At 41.7% G+C, this 9,732-nt stretch overlaps 1 protein-coding gene across 1 annotated transcript in view; it reads left to right on the forward strand.

Annotated features, from left to right (window-relative positions):
• Positions 1-9,440, forward strand: part of LOC127547588 (zinc finger protein 160-like) — a 35,950-nt gene extending 26,510 nt beyond the window's left edge. The window contains exon 6 of the transcript XR_007950215.1: positions 2,457-9,440. The gene's annotated coding sequence lies outside the window, so the exon portion shown is untranslated. The remainder of the gene's footprint in view (positions 1-2,456) is intronic.
• Positions 9,441-9,732: the final 292 nt, after the last annotated feature.

The following is a 9,732-nucleotide window of genomic DNA, read 5'->3' on the forward strand; positions in this document are numbered from 1 at the left end:
TAATGAGGAATCAGAGATCTCCAATTGACTAAAATCATTTTGGAGGCTTTTCCCAGGGTCTGGGAACCTCTTGAAGGGGATTGGGGCCATCCTCAAAAGATCAATGGAGCGTGATTTGACCAAGCTCTCCAATTGAATGAAGCCACTTAACTTGTTTGAGAAGGAATGCTTTCAGTCATCAACCCCATGAAGACCAACCCCTGTAGCTGTGTCCAAGGACAAGTTTTCACATCCTAATTCTGTGACTTTTTAGGTGTGGGAGGCTGGAGTGTGTGACAAAGAAGGGACAAAATGAGGAAAAAAGGAAGGAAGGAAAGCCTTGTCCCTAGAGAACTAGACAAAAAGGCTGAGAAGAGTATAGATTGTCCAAGAAACTATCAGATATTACAAGTTTTGGTGGCTTTGAGAGATTTACATAGAGAAGCCAAAATTCTCAGAAAAATTGTATGGGGAGAAAAATAACCTGTTCTGGAATTCATCCTGGCTCTCCGCATGAGGAGGGGAATGATGGCTGATTATGATTACTTGCCTGACAGTTAGGAGAAAAGAGTTAATGAGATGGGGATGATATTGAGACAGTGATAAAATGAAAGTGTAAAGATGTGGATTCAAACTGGTTTAAGACTTCTGCTTGTAGATCAGGAAGAAACAGCCTGTGTGTGGTCTGTGTAATATATGGTAACCAGTCAAGTCCTCCTTTTAATTTGCATTCCTCCTGGGAATGTAGTCTGGATAACTCTGCTACCCATTATTTATCTAATTGTCTTAATACTTTGTTCCATTCCCTTTTTTCAACCAATGAAAGCAAGATTGGAGGGGAGGGGTGTTAAGGGACAGATCAATTCTCCAAGAGCCTCCACAGCTATGGATCATAGCATCTGAAGGAATTGTAGGGCACCCTTTGCTGTCACAGGTGTTGTGGACTGGGAATGAGATTAAATGGAGGCAGAGGGAAAAGGAGTGAGGTCAGACAATGCAAGGGCTTCTCAGTCAGAGATGTCAGAGAGCAGCAGCGACCTCTCAATTGCCTTGTGTCATTCTCTCCCAGGAGGAGATCCATTCTGGGTTGGATCTCCAGCAGCCACTGTCAGTTGACTCCTGTGTATTCCAACAATGGGGGGAAAAATAAAATCAATCCAATATTGTCATATAAAAAAAATTTCCTTTGTGTATGCCATATTTGAGACAGAATGGTCTTCATGTTCCCACATATGACATTCCATCATGTATCTCCAGGTCTTTGAGCCCAAGGTTAGAAATTCATTCATTCCTCATGTCTAGTCAACAGTTGCATTCAAGGGTTTATGTCCCGAATCAGGAACATACCCCTCGATAAAGCCCTTGGGTAGGTACAAATCTCCTGGGTAAGGACCCAGTAAAGTCTGGATTTTAGATGTTACAAAGTCAACAAAATGAAATCTTCAGGTCTTTCAGAGCCAGAGAGCAAAGAAAAAAAAAAAAAAACACTCACCAATCATCTTCAAAGAACCTCTGAGAAAAAAATTTGGTTTGTCAGCCTAAATCCAGAACATCCACAACAAAGAAAACTCTTTGAAGCATCCAGAACAATGCTATTCAAAGACCAAGGAACCACAGTTACATTTACAAAAGGCCTTGTAGCTTGTATTAGAAACTAGAGGACATAGTAGAATACAATATGTCAAAAAGCAAAAGTTCTGGACCCTCAATAAGTTTGAAAAATTGAACAATCTTATGTAACAAAATTGACTAAAAGATTGAGCATTTTTAATGAAAAGACTAGAGATGGGTAGGAAATTTGAAGTACAGAACCAGAAATCCATAGGACTTTAGAAAGACCAATTTTATTTGAGCAATGAGACAGATAGTGATAATATTCTAATGAGCAGAGAAGAAACAAATGTCTCATCAGATCCTACAAATCTTTAAAGAATAATGGAGTTAAATAAGAACAGTGTTTTTTGAAAGTGTATTGATTTCATTTTTTTGGTTTTTAAAGGAGGCCAGGTGAGCGTAAAAAGGAATATGGTACTGTAGAAAGAAGGAAGAAAGAGGCAAAACTTGGTATTTCTCCAGTTTGGCATATGTGAAAAGAATATAGATGACAACACTACCTAAACTAATTTATTTAGTGCTATGTAAGAGGCTCTGGACCTGACCCTCCTGGAGAGAGTTGAGACTCCTTTGTGTCAGGCCCACCCTAACCCGGATCCCTGGACTACCACGCTGGCACTGCCGGCGTGGTGGAGCCTGGACTGGTTGGGGGACAGGGGAGGCACAGTAAGGTTGGGCTCCTCCTTTGGGGAGGGATTGGGGAGGACTCTCTATCCCGATTGGTGTACAGCAAGAAGGAAGGAAAAGAGCTATAAAAAAGAGCGGGCACAGGACGGTTCGGGGAGACACGGCTGACTTGTAACATCAATAAACATCACTGTTCTATCAACCTCGGCTCTCTGTCTGGTGATTCCCTCCTCCAGTCTCCACAAGGAGGGCCGGAGATGTCCGAAGCCCCGTCAGGCTCGGGGAAGCTAGAAGAGGCAGTCTCTGTTGTGGTTTCCCGTTTTCCTGTGACCTGGCCCGGCCCCCAACAACTGGTGCCGGAACAGGGACCTGACCTGGATGAAGACCAAGCCGGACCAAGAGTCTACTCACCGCGGGAACCAGGAAGAGGTAAGTGCTGCGCTCTTTCACCTCATATTGCTGCAGGTCAGCAATTGAGAAGACCAGACAGCCTAGTTGAACTAACTCAGAGAATAGTTCATTAGAAGGCAGAAGTATGGGACAGAAACAAATAAGAGCCTGTATTGAGCCAGAGGATGTAGGCGTACTCGCCTGTCAATTGTATAAATTGTGTAAGAGTAATGGGATAAAGATTAATATAAGAGCTTGCAGGGAATGGGTCAGAAAAATATTTCAAGTCAGCCCCTGGATAGAACACACCGGTATAGACCCCGACCGGTGGGGAGTGGTTGGCCAGCAGATGGCCTCCTACCACAAAGAAGACCCATCCTTTCTTTCCAAACAAGATTTTGTGATGTATACGGTGGTGGGAGCAGCTTTACATCCTGCACTCCCACCGCCCATAAACTCTCTAGAGACCCAGGTAGGTGACTCCCTTTATGGTATGGAGAGTGAGGATGAGATTTATTTCTCCTGTGATCCCCCGCCAATGTACCCATGGGATAGTTTAAGAAGGGCAGGGAATGGAAAGTTCCAGGAGAGACCTGAGAAAGAAAGAAAGGGAACTTTTTTGATGGATGACCCTGAAAAAAGGGGAGTTTTCTCAGATCAGGGTCATAGAACAGGAGAAAAACGTGCAGGATTTATGTCGAAACCAGGGGAGAAAGAACCAATAAACAAAGACCCACCCTTTAGTCCACATAGAAACCTTTCTAGGGAGCCAGGTAACGGGAGTGGGGGGGGGGGGGACACAAACAAAAAACCACAGGTATGCAAACTGGAGAACCAGGAAGTGAGAAACGAGAAAAACAAAAAACCGTTACTATGCAACCCCCTCGAACAAAAGAAGGTACATACCAGAGTATATTAACTACAAGTCTGAGAGTGGCCTTAAGGGAGGGGGAGGATGTGGATCTTGATGAATGGGGTTTGAAACCTGGAGCGTTCCCAGTGTTTACACAAGTTTTAAATGATGGGACTCACGCACTCGCTCATCGGCCACTGCCATATAAATTTTTGAAAGATATGAAAGAAGCTATAGAAAAATATGGGCCAGGTTCTACTTATGTAAAGAAGTGCATTTCTGCCTCTATTGCAGTTGCACCATGGCTTCCTTATGATTATGCAGAAATCATGCAGACAGTTTTAGGCCCGGCAGAATTTGTTGCCTTTAAGGCCTATGCACAAAGGTGTGCGAGAGCATATGTGGAGGAAATGAATATAGCTAATGCTGAAGAGGCCATAAATATGATCACAGGACAGGGGAATTGGATTACTCCTGAAGCTCAGCTCCAGCTTAATGATCAAGTGCTGAGAGCTGTGCAGACAGTTCACACTAGAGCCCTTGAAAAAATGGGGGTTCAAAATGGGACAAATAAAATATCAGGACTCAAACAGAAACCTAGTGAGAAGCCTCTACAGTTTATATCTAGAGTACAGGAGACAGTAGAGAGTACATTTGGAAAAACTGGGGCCAGTCCTCAATTAACTTTACAATTGATTAAGGAGAGCCTCCGTCCTGAATACAAACCAGTTTTGGCTTCTCTCCCACCCAGCCCTACACTTGAGGAGTTGATTGATAAATTATTAGACATTCCAGAGAAGGATCCTATGGCTATGCTTACTGAAACAATGGCCAATCTTGTGAAAGGAATGCAAAAAACAACTGATGAGAGGAAATGTTTTAATTGTGGGAAGTCAGGCCATTATAGGTCAGCTTGTACACAGCCAAAGAAGGGGATACAGTGTTATTCCTGTGGAAAATCAGGACATATTGCTAGATATTGTAGGTCAGGACAGAGACAGAGAGCGGGAAACGGGAGACCGGGAGGCCAAGGGGGGAATGAGCCGTCCCGGCACACTCCGGCCCCAAGCAGAACCTTTTCGACCCAAGCAAGGAGAGAGATAATTGCATTAAATGAACCCCTGATTGAGCTCTCCCCATGGAGCACGGTCACTGTAAAAGTAATTGAACAAAACTACCCTCGGTTAGTTATTGGGTCTGAATATTTTCCTTCTATTATCATACATAGTCAATTACTAAATCCAGGAGAAAAAGATATTTGGATTACGAATCCTCATGCATGGCCAATTGAGATAACATATGAAAAGGAAATAGCAAAGGCCATTCCACTTCCATGAATAGATAAGAATTATGTAAAGACAACTCCTAGAACTTTAATAAATTGGGTACAGCAAATCACAGCAGACCGTCCCATGATTACACTAGGAGTAGAAGGACATCACATAGAGGGCATGTTGGATACTGGAGCAGATGTTTCAGTAATAAGAGAGGAAGATTGGCCTTTAGAGTGGGAAAAGAGACGGAGACCTCAGCCAATAACTGGAGTTGGTGGTCTCCAGGCTGCGTATACAACCCCAAGATATTTGAGATGGGAGTATGAGGATAGACAGGGTGTTTTTAAACCACTCTGTGTGACTGGGCTTCCTGTAAATCTATGGGGACGCAACTGAGTACTGAAGATCATCATTTAAACTGATTGGGGCCACCTGGGAAGCGAGGGCTATCCCCTTAAAATGGAAACATAATCAACCTATATGGGTGGACCAGTGGCCCCTAACAGAACAGAAGTTACAAGCCCTCCACGAGATAGTTCAAAACTTACTAAAGGAGAAACATATTGAACCATCAACAAGCCCCTATAATTCTCCAGTATTTGTCATCCAAAAGAAATCAGGGAAATGGAGAATGTTAATAGATTTAAGGAAGGTAAATGAGGCAGTGGTGCCATTTGGTGCACTTCAACCTGGCCTACCTTCACCTACTGCTATCCCAAGGGGATGGAAAATTATCATAATAGATATAGCAGACTGTTTCTTCTCAATTCCCTTGCATCCAGATGATTGTGAAAAATTTGCATTTTCTGTTCCTTCTATTAATCTGGAATCCCCTGCAGAGCGTTATAAATTTAAAGTGCTCCCTCAAGGAATGGCTAATAGCCCTACCTTGTGTCAAATGTATGTAGCTGCTATTCTTGCCCCTATTAGGGAGAGATTTCCTACAGCAAAAATAATCCATTACATGGATGATGTATTGATCTCACATCCTCAACAAAAGATTATAGATGAAATATTAGAACAAACTATTATAACATTAAATAAGAATCACCTTCAGGTAGCCCCAGAAAAGATTCAGAAAGGATTGAATTTTCAGTATTTAGGCCATCGAATTAATGGGAATCAAGTATCTAAGCAAATTCCCAGAATGGCCTTGGAAAAGGTAAAGACACTTAATGACTTCCAAAAATTGATAGGTTCAATCCAGTGGATAAGGGCCTCAATTCCTATAACAGATCAAGAGATGGAACCCCTCTATACAATTCTTAAAGGAGACCCAAACTTAAATTCACCCCGAGAATGGTCTAAGGATGCTTTAAGGGTCCTGGACATTATAGCACAGAGAACTCCACAAACCCTTACACGTGTTGATATAAAAGAACCAATAGAGTTGACTATACTCAATAATGAAGGAATGATTGCTGTCCTTTTTCAATCATGTGGAATTTTAGAGTGGGTAAATGGAAGCAAAGTGAAGAAATGTTTAAGAGACAGCCAAGAATCACAAGCAGCAATAGTAATGAAAGCTAGTGAAAGATGTGTACAACTTTTTGGGAAATGCCCAATAATTTATTCATCAACTCCTTTAGAGGTCCTTAGAGAGTTAGCTCAAGAATATGAAGCTTGGCTGTGATATATATCACCCATACATTCACCTCTTCACCTCTTCCCCCCGTCATTCGGGGATGGAAAGAGATGCCTATAACCTTATCCAGAAGCCCTCTTTCACAATACCCAGTAGATGGTGTAAACGTGTTTACAGATGCCACTAAAGCCAATAGGGCTGCTGTGTATATCCCTGAAAAGAAAATATTAGAAGTAATACAGACTCCTTTCTCTTCTGCTCAAAAGAATGAGCTAGCAGCCATTTGTTTTGCATTGAGGTTATTGCCTCATGACCCCTTTAATTTAATCACTGACAGTCTATATTGTGCTAATGCTCTACAACACATAGCTGATGCTGAGTTGGATATGTCAAGTTCTTCTATTAAGGAACTGTTCAAACAAGTTCAAAGCTTACTCCTTGCTAGAAAGGAGCCTATATATGTCCTTCATATTAGATCTCACACCTCGCAGTGTGGGCCTATATTTCAGGGCAATTCTATAGTGGATTCTTCCCTCTCATCTCCTGTCACAACTATATGGTATTTAGCCCCTGAGTTAGCTCATTCTCAATTCCACCTATCCACTCGATCTTTACATCAGTTATATGGTATTTCCCGGGATCAAGCCCGCCAGATAGTCAAACGCTGTACTGCCTGTATTCCTTTTAGACCCCCTCCTCGAGAATCTACTTCTAATCCTCAAGGTGATCTACCAAACTCTCTTTGGCAAATGGATGTTACTCACTTTCAATCCTCTTTGATTCATGTAACTGTGGATACATTTTCTGGCTTTATAATGGCAACTCTACAGAACAGTGAGGCCACAAAAAGTGTAATACAACATATGTTAGAATGTTTTGCAGTTGTAGGAGTACCCCTCACTCTAAAAACTGATAATGGCCCTGCATATACTTCTCGAGGCTTTAAGGCCTTTCTTAATGAGTTTGCCATTCATCATATTACAGGTATTCCTTATAACCCTACAGGACAAGCAATAGTGGAGCGTGCTAATCAATCTCTAAAACGCACACTCATTAAACAAAAAGGGGGAGTGGCTGGAAGGGTGACAAGAGCACAAGTAGCCAAAGCAGTATTTACTCTGAACTATCTACAAGTCAGAGAGGATGGTACAACACCAGCCATGAAATTTTACATTACTTCCCCAAATAGAAATGACAATCATAAAAAACAAGATAATGAGTTACACCCACGGACTTGCCTGGAGGGCAGTACTGTGTGGTGGAAAGACGAGAAAGGAAATTGGAATGGCCCTCACAAGGTCCTTGTGAGAGGCAGAGGATATCTTTGTGTCTCTACAGGTGGGAATGGAGAAGGAGAAAAGAAATGTTTCCTGTTACGAAATGTCAGAGAAGTCCAGCAAATGCCATCGACGATCTCTGAAGCAGAGACGGAGGGGAGGAAAAAAGAAACTTTACAAGAGGGGACATAGAGGCATGAGAAAAAATGCATCCGGCAAGGCAACGTGGAAACTAATCACAGGCCTTTTGGCTAGCATCCTGACTGATTCTGCTATCGCCGCCCCTATGGTCCCCCATACATTAAAATGGAAAGATATTGTAACCACCAAAGAAGCAGCCAATTATTGGGCTGTTACTCCAAATTTGCCTGTTTTCCAAATGATGACATGGCGTCATCAACCCCTTCCATTAATTGTGCGTGGTAATGCTTCTTTTCTTGACAGCCCTTGGTTAGATTTCCCAGTCCCATTCACAAATAAGACTTACAATGGTACCCTCACTTTCCACACCCGCTATGCCCCTATCTGTGTATATTATGACACAAATAGCTCAAATGTTTTAGAGTATTGTATTCTTTTGACATCATGGAAAACTTCTCAAAGATCCCACAGAGATCGGGATCTCAACAATTTTACTAGTTCATTAGATGTTGAATTGTTAGCAATCCCACATAAGGACCCGATTAATGTGTCACACATAAGGCAATCCTATCTTCCTCCATGTGCCCGTGATGCAGATGGAATAGTATTTACCCCTATGGTTAGTTGTTCTACAGGACAAATTGGTGGGATTTACAACATTGGAGAGGAGAAGTTAATTTTTTGGGATAGAAATACCACCTCCACTTCCGTTTTAGTAGCCCCTTCCCCGGTGGTAGAAGATATTCCACAAACTCAGCTATGGAAAATAGGATTGGTCTTATATGGTGTAAATGTCTCTGTGAATCTTTTCAATCCATTACATAGGGATTTATCTTTTGGACAATGGTTAGAGGTATTCCAAAACAAAAATTCTACCTGCCATAGAAATTATGGAGAAAATAGTACTCTCTGTTATGAATTTAAAGGATAGGTTCTTATGCTAGATAATGCAGCCTTTATGCTTTGTAGGCACCCTAACATTACTCAGGTGGAGGGTGGATATGTGATCCAATGTAACAACCCCTTAATTACTAATAGACTTAATGAGAATTACATAGGTTATGCTGTGTTTCTTCTTAGAGTTCCCCCCTACACTATTCATCCTGTTCAAGCTGATGATTTTGCTACTTCTATCTCTGATGAATTAATTGGAAGATTAAGTAGACAGAAAAGAGAAGGGGAACTGGCAGCTGCATTGTCAGTAGTGAATTTGGCTCTCAATGTTATAGAAGAGATACAGATACATAATATACAAAATCAGTTAAGTTTTGTAGCCGCTTCGTTACAACAATTTATGGTTGAGAATGGACAAGCTTGGAGACATCAAGAACAGATAGACAGTGCTCTGTTAGCTAGAATAGCACAAACAACTGAGGTTTTGCAAGTGGTTGTACATCAACAAGCTTTGATGCTCCGCTATATGAGAATGCAATGTCATTATAAGTACTATCCTATATGTGTTACCCCTGTTCCTTTTAACTCTACCTTATACCAATATTTGGAAGATGTGTTAAAAAATGCTACTTATGTTACAAATACTTCTAGCGAATTGAAAGCCCTTGATCTTATTATTTCTGTTATGCAAAATGCTTCTACTGTTTTTGTCAAAGAATGGAATGAGGAAATCTCGAAGGGATTTACCTCTTGGTTCAAAGGTGTGAATTTGACAGATTTAGTTCATTGGATTACAATTGGATTCATTGGAATTGGATTATTGATGCTTACATTCTGTTTATTACCCTGCATTCTTTCAATTCTCCTAAAAACCATCAGTGCTGCTCTTGAAGCTCTTAAAGCAGATATTTTGTACCCATTAAAAAACAAAAAGGGGGAGTTGTAAGAGGCTCTGGACCTGACCCTCCTGGAGTGAGTTGAGATGCCTTTGTGTCAGGCCCACCCTAACCCGGATCCTTGGACTACCACGCTGGCACTGCTGGCGTGGTGGAGCCTGGACTGGTTGAGAGACAGGGAAGGCACAGTAAGGTTGGGCTC

This window comes from Antechinus flavipes, chromosome 2, assembly GCF_016432865.1.
Source record: "Antechinus flavipes isolate AdamAnt ecotype Samford, QLD, Australia chromosome 2, AdamAnt_v2, whole genome shotgun sequence".
Lineage (NCBI taxonomy): Eukaryota > Metazoa > Chordata > Mammalia > Dasyuromorphia > Dasyuridae > Antechinus > Antechinus flavipes.